This window comes from Chiroxiphia lanceolata, chromosome 15 (assembly GCF_009829145.1).
Source record: "Chiroxiphia lanceolata isolate bChiLan1 chromosome 15, bChiLan1.pri, whole genome shotgun sequence".
NCBI lineage: Eukaryota > Metazoa > Chordata > Aves > Passeriformes > Pipridae > Chiroxiphia > Chiroxiphia lanceolata.
In genome coordinates this window covers 8,130,414-8,139,426 of record NC_045651.1, presented here as the reverse complement: position 1 = coordinate 8,139,426, position 9,013 = coordinate 8,130,414, and positions in this window count along the sequence as shown.

Here is a 9,013-nt window from a genome sequence, read left to right as displayed (position 1 = left end):
GTGCTGCATGTCCCACCACTCCGCAGGGGATGGCCCAGACACTGCCCACATGCAGAGGGGCTGTGGGACAGTGAGGAAGGGGATTTTACTGTGGGATCAGTGGGTAGGGAATGTAGACAGGGATGCGAGGGGGAATCCAACTACAGGCAGAGAGTTGGGCAGGGAAAGCAGGGTCTTGGGGCATGGCAAGGGAAGACTCAGGCAGCAGGGATCAGGATGGGTGGCACAGCACATGGAAAAGGCAAATCCACTGAAAATATAAGTGAATAAAATAAAAAAGAAATAGAATTTTTATAGATGTGGAAAAATATATATAAAATAACCATAGAAGTATTTCCAAGGAGAGTGGCAGTGCTGGGGAGTTTCTGCCCTGGCAGCTGGTGGGGCACTGTTGGACTGTGCTGGCACTGGTGGGGACTGACTGTGGTTTTGGGGTGGGGGTGTTTATATTTCAAGCTGCTCCTGTGATCCCAAATAGCATGTTCAATAAATGCAGCACTGGACTGCTTCCTTCCAGAGGGCAGAAATGTAGTTGCAAATGCCTCTATCATGCTCATCTCTCTGGCCAAAATGGTATTTAAGCATCAAACCACATGGACCCAAATGAGGTGGCAGGTTTTCCTTCAACTCAAAAACAATTAGTTAAAAATCAAAGAAGCAAACGCATTGTTTGTTACCGGTGTGTGCTTTTTTTTCCAAGGGAAATTGGGATTCTTTAATTGGCTCAGTTGGAGCAAAAAACCCAGATCAAACAGTGAGTGAGCTGGAACAACAAAGGAATGTCCTGGTATTTCTTTTTCCAAGTTTAGAAATGGAAGTCAGGGCAGCTTTGGGATTTGTGGAAATTCCTCTGTGCATTGTTGGGAGGTAGAGGAAGTGGTTTCAAGTTGAGCTACTGGATTCTGCATCGCAAAGCGGGGGCCAGTTTCCACTTGCCCAGCTCCGGTTGTCCTGGCTCTGCCGGTGGCTGCTCTTTGCAGCAAGATGCCTTAAACATTTACCCCTGACCACTGCAAACACCTGTGGGGGGGCTCACTGTGCCCCTGTGCTGGGCTCTGTCATGGCAGCTGGCCTAGGAAAACACATGGAAACATTTTTCCATTCCTGCCGGTATTTCTTTCTTGCAGCTGCTTGGCACAATCACAGTTGGAAAAGGTTGTTTTCAGTCCACTATCAGCTTCTGAAAGAGCTGTTCCCATTTCTATACAAAGCTGTTCATGTATAGATTGCAATTTTAAATTTTGATGCCTATTTCCCACAGCCATCAGGGTAATTTGATAATAAAAAACCTGCAAGACCCACAGGTAGATCATCGGTATATACGAGAGGGAAGAGAAGAGCACTCCTGGTTTAAAGCGCGCGTGCTGTTTGTGTTCCCTTTACAGTAGAGATGTTTTGTTGGCAGTTTTTGGTAGTTTTTGGGGGTTTTTGTTTTTTTGGACAGCACACCCATGCAGCTGGAGGGTAGAGCCTGTTCTCCTCCGGCTGGGCTGGAGTCGAGTGAGGCCGAGAGGCAGGACATGAATGGGATGTTCCGTCCCTGCAGCCTCGGGGTCCCTGGGGGGGGATGTCCCCCTGCTGGGCAGGAAGCGAGAGCCCCATCACTCCTGCCAAGAAAAACCTCTCCAGAACATCCTCTCTGCTCTGCCGAGGCCGGATGGTTTTCACCCCACTGTGGCCCCGCTCTCCCTCACAGCACCGGGGTTATTTTTCAGCAAGGGCCGACCCCAGATTGGGGACGGGGATGGCTCCTGCTGCTCAAGGCTGTGCTGCTGCTCTGTGTTGGTGGGGTTACAGCTGTAACAGCCTCTTGCTGCAGGTAACTGGTGAGATGATGCCCTGGGAAGCAGCTCCTGAAAAGTGACCTCTGATGGGTCACAGTGGCAGGCTGTGGGTCAGGAAGGGGTGATGGCCCCGGCTGTGGGTCAGGAAGGGATGAGCCACAGAAGGTTCAATGGGATGTGCAGGGCTATACTGGAAGGGCCCATTTCACCATCACTGCCCTCACCTCTTAGGCACTCCAGGATGGGAAGGGACAGCCCCAAGCCCTATCACGGGGACCTTTTGCCTTTCCAGGGTCCCGTCACGGTGGTTTCAAAGGCAAGGATAGATCTCAAATGTGCTGAACTGGCTGGGGCTGAAGCTGCAGCATCTGGCTGCCGACATGGGGATGCCCACATGGAGCAACCCTGGCAGCACCACGTTATCCTACCACATATATATGTATATAATCCCCATTTACGTATATATTTTTTCCATGCATGGTTTATCTTTAAAATTCTTTTCTAATTTTTTTGTTCTGGTGTTTTAATGCAGTTCCTTCCTACAGTCACTGAAGTGCTTTGGACGTTAATAGGAAACAGTATCACATTTTTGTGTGTTTTGGGTTATTTGTCTCGGCTTTTATTAGGCTTGTCATGCAAATCATCAGGCAAAAATGTAAAAGAAGAAACTGTGTGTGTGTGTGTGTGTGTGTTTGTACTGGGGACCAAATCCAAGACCCATCAATACATGGTGCAGGGAATTGTTCTTTGTTTTCCAGGGAAATTAGGTCCCGGTATGAGGAAGCCCTCAGGGCGATGAGTGGTACCTATTGTTTTATTCATGGTCTCTGTCAGCACTGCCTTTCCACTGCCTGCCACATGCTCTGGAGGTACTGACATGAGGATGTGTCTGATGCTGCGACTTCGGGACACCGGCGGATCCCAGGGGTCCCACACCAGGGTTTTTCCACTGGGTCTTATGTAAATCTGGGACTTAGTAGCCAGTTTGGCAGGGCCAGCACAGCCTGGAGACATGGCACTGACTTGGATTTCAGGCTGGGTCAAGGATGGGATAACAGCACAAGCTCAACACCCTGGGTGAGGGTCCCCAGCAATGTCACCCTTGTGTCTGTCCCATCCTCTTGCTTGACAAGGAAACAGGAGATGTGTTTTCCGGTGGATGAGTTTCCAGGCACTGAACAACATATGATCAGCTTTGTAGGAAATAAGAAGAAGCAAAGGAAAACTAGAAGAGGAGGAAGAGGGTTGTTTTGTGTATGAGCAGTGCTCCAGCATCCCTGCCTCTGGCTGAGGCAGAAGAGGGAGTGATTTTGTTAGTCCAGCTTAAATGTAGGTGGAGGTGAGAGGAGGTGCTGCTGAGGCTGGTGCTGGGTACCAGGCAGGAGGTGCAGAGCCCCTACCCCAGTGCTGTTCCTATGTCTGATGCATGTGGCCACAGCCAGGACTTCTGAGTGTGGCTGGCTCACCATGGACATGAGTGCTGGGGGCAGTTGGAGTTGGGGGCAGGGTAACAGGATCAGGCTCCCTGACTCAGTTCTCAACTGTGTACAAGTGAATCATATATTGAAATGTGCCTGTTACAGCACCCCAAACCCTCAGCTCCTGGATGCTGAAAAAATTTACTTTGTGGTTTTACTTATCTCTTTAATATTCCTGAGGAAATGGGGAGGTTTCCATAACATTTCCAAATGACTGACATTCTCTGTGAAGCTGAACAGTCCAAGCAGGGTTGCCGGCTCTTGGTTGGATGTGTGTCCATAGCTGCTTGGACTGTTTGGACACCAGTTGGTGCTGAGGCTGCCTCTGTAGACAATGGTACCCACAAAGGAGCTTTACAGTGCAAATAGGAGTGGAAAAAAACTTTGAGAAAGTTGTTCCCTTTATGCCAAGAATGATTCAATCTGAATAGGAAAATCCATCTCCAGGTCCCTGTCTTGCATAGACACCATTTTCTCTTTGGGTGTGCCCACGAGATGCTCTGCTCCTGTTGCAGCCACTTGCAGCAGTACGAAGTAGCTGTAAAATCCTTCTTTGGTTCCACTCCATCTCTGAGATTTTTAGTCCTGAATTCTCTTTTTTGTTGGTGTTTTTAGCTTTGTTGGCAGCAGGATCCCTGCCTGTCCCCTGGCTTGGGGCTGCTCCGACAGGGAGAGGTTATTGGTGCTGAAAGGGGCTGCTGAGACATGTCCTCTAGTTAGTGCAAACATAAAATTACAACACTTGCAGCTGACATTTCAGGGTTTTTAACTCCCTTGTTTCTTCCAAAGTATGTAATTTTGGGGGTAGCCTTTTTGTTGTAGTATAATCATTATTATAATAATTTTATTTCCAATGCTTGTGGTGTGGAAACCAAGGAATCCAGAGGGAGCAAGAGAAGTGTTTTCTGAGCTGACAGAAGGGATCATGTGCACTGATCAGTGCCCATGTCAGTGGAGGTGTGTTGCTGAGCACTCCCAACACCTTCCACTAGACCGGGTTGCTCCGAGCTCCATCCAACCTGACCTTGAACACTTCCAGGGAAGCATCCACAGCTTCTCTGGGCAACCTGTGCCAGTGTCTCATGACTCTCACAGGGAAGAATTTCTTCCTGATCTTACAATCCTATTTTTAAATCTACATGTGAAGTTGGTACTGAGAGTCCCTAAATGTGCCCATGTGTTTAGCCAGTGTTTTACTTGCAACTTGAATGAGCTGTTCGAGGCTGACCCTGGTTTGAGTGAGCCTGGGTGGCTTCTCTTGAAGCTGTCTGAGATCCTGTTTTGTGAGGTTTTCACATAAAAATCCCCAAAAGCTAGCTGTTCCTGGTTCCAGTTTGTGCATTCCAGTTTTAACCAGGAAGCACAGGCTGAGCATCCTTCCCTCAGGATACAAAAAGTGTTTGCACGGGCTCTGCCTGACTGAGATGTGATGGTCTTTCCTTCTGGGAACACGTGGGTGCTTGAGCACCTGCCCTGCACAAGGGTGGGACTGTTCCCTCTTGCAACCCCCCAGCAGGGAAATCTCACCTCTGAAGTCAGAGCACAACTCAGGGTGATCGAAGTATCACAGAATGGTTTGTGTTGGAAGGGACCTTAAAAAATCCTCCAGCTCCACCCCCCTGCCACGGACAGGGACACCTTCCACTACATGATGATGGTGGTCATGAAGGTGTGATGCAGTGGTTGGCATCCCATCATGGTGGGCCAGCCTGGGTGGAGCAGGACAGGCATTCTGGGAGAGGTTAAAAATGCTAAGATTAAAAAAAAAATAGACTTAAGAAAGAAAATCTCCATTTGCTGAAGGGAGAAAGGAAGAAGGATGGGGAGAAGCTGTTTGTTAATAATAAAGAATGAGCTTTTACAAAGACCTTGTGTCCAAAGCTCTTTAACTTTTCCTGGCATTTCCCATCCATTCCATTGTTAAGCCCTTTGCTGTCGGAAAACAGCGCCGGGCCAAGGCGCTCGATGATCTCATCGCCAAGGCTTCTGCAGTCGCCTCTGTTTACGCGCCTTGCAGCATTTGCTCCTCAGATTTGCTTTCCTACTTTGAAGAAAAAAAATAAGAAGGCAAAAGAAAAAGAAAAAAAAAAAAAGATCTTTCATTTGTGCAGCGGCTCCCTCTGCCCCCAGTGCTGGGCTGTGAGGAAAATAGCACCTCCGTGGTTTTCAAGGAGAGGATGGACCACAGCGGATTCCCACAATTTATAAGAGGAGGCAGGAAGGCCTTAGTGACTCATAAACACTAAGAGATTCTGTGTATGAGTTTCTCTTTGTTGTTTGTTATCCTTAATTTCATGGTTTTCCTTCTTTTGAGCATGTTTGTGTATTTTAGACGATGCCATCATTTTGTCAGGACACTTTGTGTGTGGTTCCCACACAGGAGCAGCGTTGTCTGCCTGACGGCTGGGCTCAGAAAAATAAAAAAGCAGCCAGTGGAAAGCCTTCAGGGCTCCCTTTGGTGCCACATCCTGACATGTGGATCATGGGACAGCAAGGATGGGCAGGAGGGATGTTTCCCTGGTGTGTGTCAGTTGTTGCTTTGCATGGAAGAAGGTCAGGACCTCATGAATGGAAGCAGCTCCTAAGGTTGCACTCGAAGTTTCCCAGCTGAACGACCCTAAATCCATCACCATGTGGTGCTGGGAGGGTCAGGGCACTGTGGCCAATGTGACCTGGGCATTGAACTGCCCCTCCTAGAATGGCTGTGCTCCATCCTGGCTCCTGCTGCTGCCCTGTGGGCTCTCGGCCCTGATTCTCTGAAAGTTGAGTGCATCTCCATGTGCTGGCTGTCCCAACAAAGGCAGGACAGTCTCCTAATTTATTTAAAGGCAATTATTCATCAGAGAGATGAGTTTCTCTTGAGCAAGGAGGTCTTTAGTGCTTTGTATGGATCCTTGTGTTGTGGGGTGCATCCTATTTACATGAAGTGCCATTTCCCTTTTCCCCTTGTTGTCCCACCAAAACCTCCCCCTCTTCTGCTATTGCACTGGGTATGAGTTGGTACCTGTTCTTTGCCTCAGAGGTAGAGGGGGTTTAATCCTGCTGGGAAGCCAACGTGTTATTAGACACACAGAAACTCCTTTTCAGACAAGGCATTTCATTCATGTAAGGTAATTCCAATTAGTCACAGAACCATAGAATGGTTTGGGTTGGAAGGGACCTTCAAGATCATCCATTTCCATACTCCCTGCTATGGGCAGGGACACCTTCCACTACACCAGGTTGCTCCAAGTCCTGTCCAACCTGGACTTTTAAACTGATGAAGTGATGTAGCCATCAGCTGTTAGAATCTGAGTGGGGATGGTTGGATCCCTGTGTGCCAGGAGCAGTCCTTGGATGTTGGTGTGTCCCTGTGTATGCTGTGATCTCAAAGCCCTCTTCCTGCTCCCCTCTGGATTTGGGGACAATAACAATGCAGCTGTTTAAATATGCTTAAAAATTCAGAAACACACAAGTAAGCACTAAACTTTCCCAAGGTGGCTGAGTAATCTTGTTTGCTTTAGCATTTTAGTCCCCCAATTACCCAAGCGAAGGATATTGCCTCTCTAAACAGAGTTCAAAAAGCCCAAGAATTTTTTATAAATAGCTCACATCCTCTTGATAACAACCCGGCTGCTATTTATTGCCCACTTCCCCTCAGACAGACAGGTCGGAGGATTTAAAATCTCACTTCCCATGAAATACAGAGGAACTTGGTTTTTCAGGTTCCTACAATTGTTTGTCATTCTGGGTTTCCTTTGCAGTTTACAGTGTTCAGCCAGGCTCACCCTGAAAAGGAGATGACTGAGGGATCATTAGGGATCATTAGGATATATTGTTGCCTCCCTGGAGTTCTAAACTACATTTTGCACTCCCATCTTTGGGACCTGAAGGAAAACCCATTGCTTCCCAGCAGCACGGGATCCTTCCAAGCAATATTTTTTTATCTCCACGCCTCAGTGAGCACTCTCTGGCCTTATTTTACACCCTCACCTCCTATTCACTCTGATAATGTGCAGCCAAATTCTCTCCTGCTTGAGAGCAGGTGAGTCCTGCTTCCTGATGCAACCTGACTCTGTTGAGGAGAGGGTGCTGTGGGCAGCAGGTGTCTTGCTGGGGGCACCCTGGTAAGGTGGAAATTTTCCTGTTCATAACTCATTGTAACTCAGTCCCACCTGGCTTAGGCATGAGTCTTCTGCTGTGCTTCAGTCACTCTGAATTTGGGGAATCATAGAATGGTTTGGGTAGGGGGAGACCTTAAAGGCCATCTAGTTTCAGCCCCCAGTATGCCTGAAGGTTTCTTAGCAGTGGATATACAGACACTCATGTAAAGGAAGAAATAAATATGGTTGAATTCCCAGGGATGATTACAGGAATATCAGGGGAGCTGGTTTGTGCCAGCCTTGAAGTTATTTGCGACAGAGTGTCAACGTGATGAGGCTGCTGCTGAGGGAAGGGGCAGATGGGGAAAACAGAATCCTCATCCTCAAACACAAGAGATGATAAAAATTTAGCTTTGGTGGGGCCCCAGACATGTTAGACCACAGAACCCTGTGGGGTTGAAAGTGGAGGTTCTGTGCTAATAGCTCACCCTCTCCATGAAAAGCGATTATGCAGCCTAAGAGTTGGACTTCATGATCCTTGTGTGTCCCTTCCAACTCAGCATATTCTGTGATTCTGTGATATCCTGTACCAACAGGGATGGATTTTTTACTTATATATTCATGTTTCAGCATCTCTTTGGACAAAACAACTCCACTGAAGGGGCAACATAAACCATTTCCTTCCCAGCTCAGAGCAGGATGTTTCTTGCTGGAGGATTTTGCTGCTCTGCACGTGTTTGGAGGCTCCAGTGCTGTAACAGGAGTGAAGGGATGTGGTGCAGAACGTCCCAGTTTCGTGCTCCGAGAATATTGTGTTTGTGATTAGGAAAACCCAGTTACATAATGGCATCCCATAATCACAAACATACCTGGCACTGAGCAGAATGGGGTTGTATGATTTATTCATAAGAGTTTCTTCATGCACAAACTTCTATTTATTCCCCTGTTGTAAGGGGAGAGAAATGTCAATGGAAGCTGCAATGGTGTGACATAAACGGGGAGCACAGGGGTCAGCCTTCCCTCTATTCAGGGATACTGAGAAATAAATTTTTTTAGGCTTTTTATGGAGAAATTCAGGGACCTTTATGCTTAGGAGCACAAATCCTCCTTGGGTTTGCAGAGGCCAGCTGGACTGGGAAAGGAAAAGGAGATGCCAGGGAGATGCCTGCCCTGGCCAGTCTCTCACTCCTGGCAGAGGTTGGTGGGGCAAGGGGTCTGGCACAGTGAACAAAAACCTTAGAAATTTGAAATCCTGTTTGGTTCTTGGATGGTTTTGGGGTTTAATAGGTAGGGGTGGGGTGCTGGGAAAGGTGAGCTCTGGGTCTGGAGCCCTCATCCAGCTCAGTGTACTGCTGGGGGCTGCTGAGCCCATGTGGAAAAAATGCAGCTACTTGCACCAGGGAGACCCAAAGTTTGTAGTTTGTTTTCTATTTTTACCAACATCATTTGAAGAATATCTCCTCCAGTCACACCTTTGCCTGCTGATTGTTTTCTTACCTGCCATAACAACCCCTGAGCAGCAGCAGCAGGGGTTGTGTCTAAGCTGGATGCCCAGGGCTATGATGGGCTACAGGTGGCCTGAGCAAGGTCAGAAACTTCTGTGAACCTTCTTCCCCCCCCCTTCTGCCTCAAAACCTGGTGTCCCTGGAGTCTGTTTAGTATGACTCTG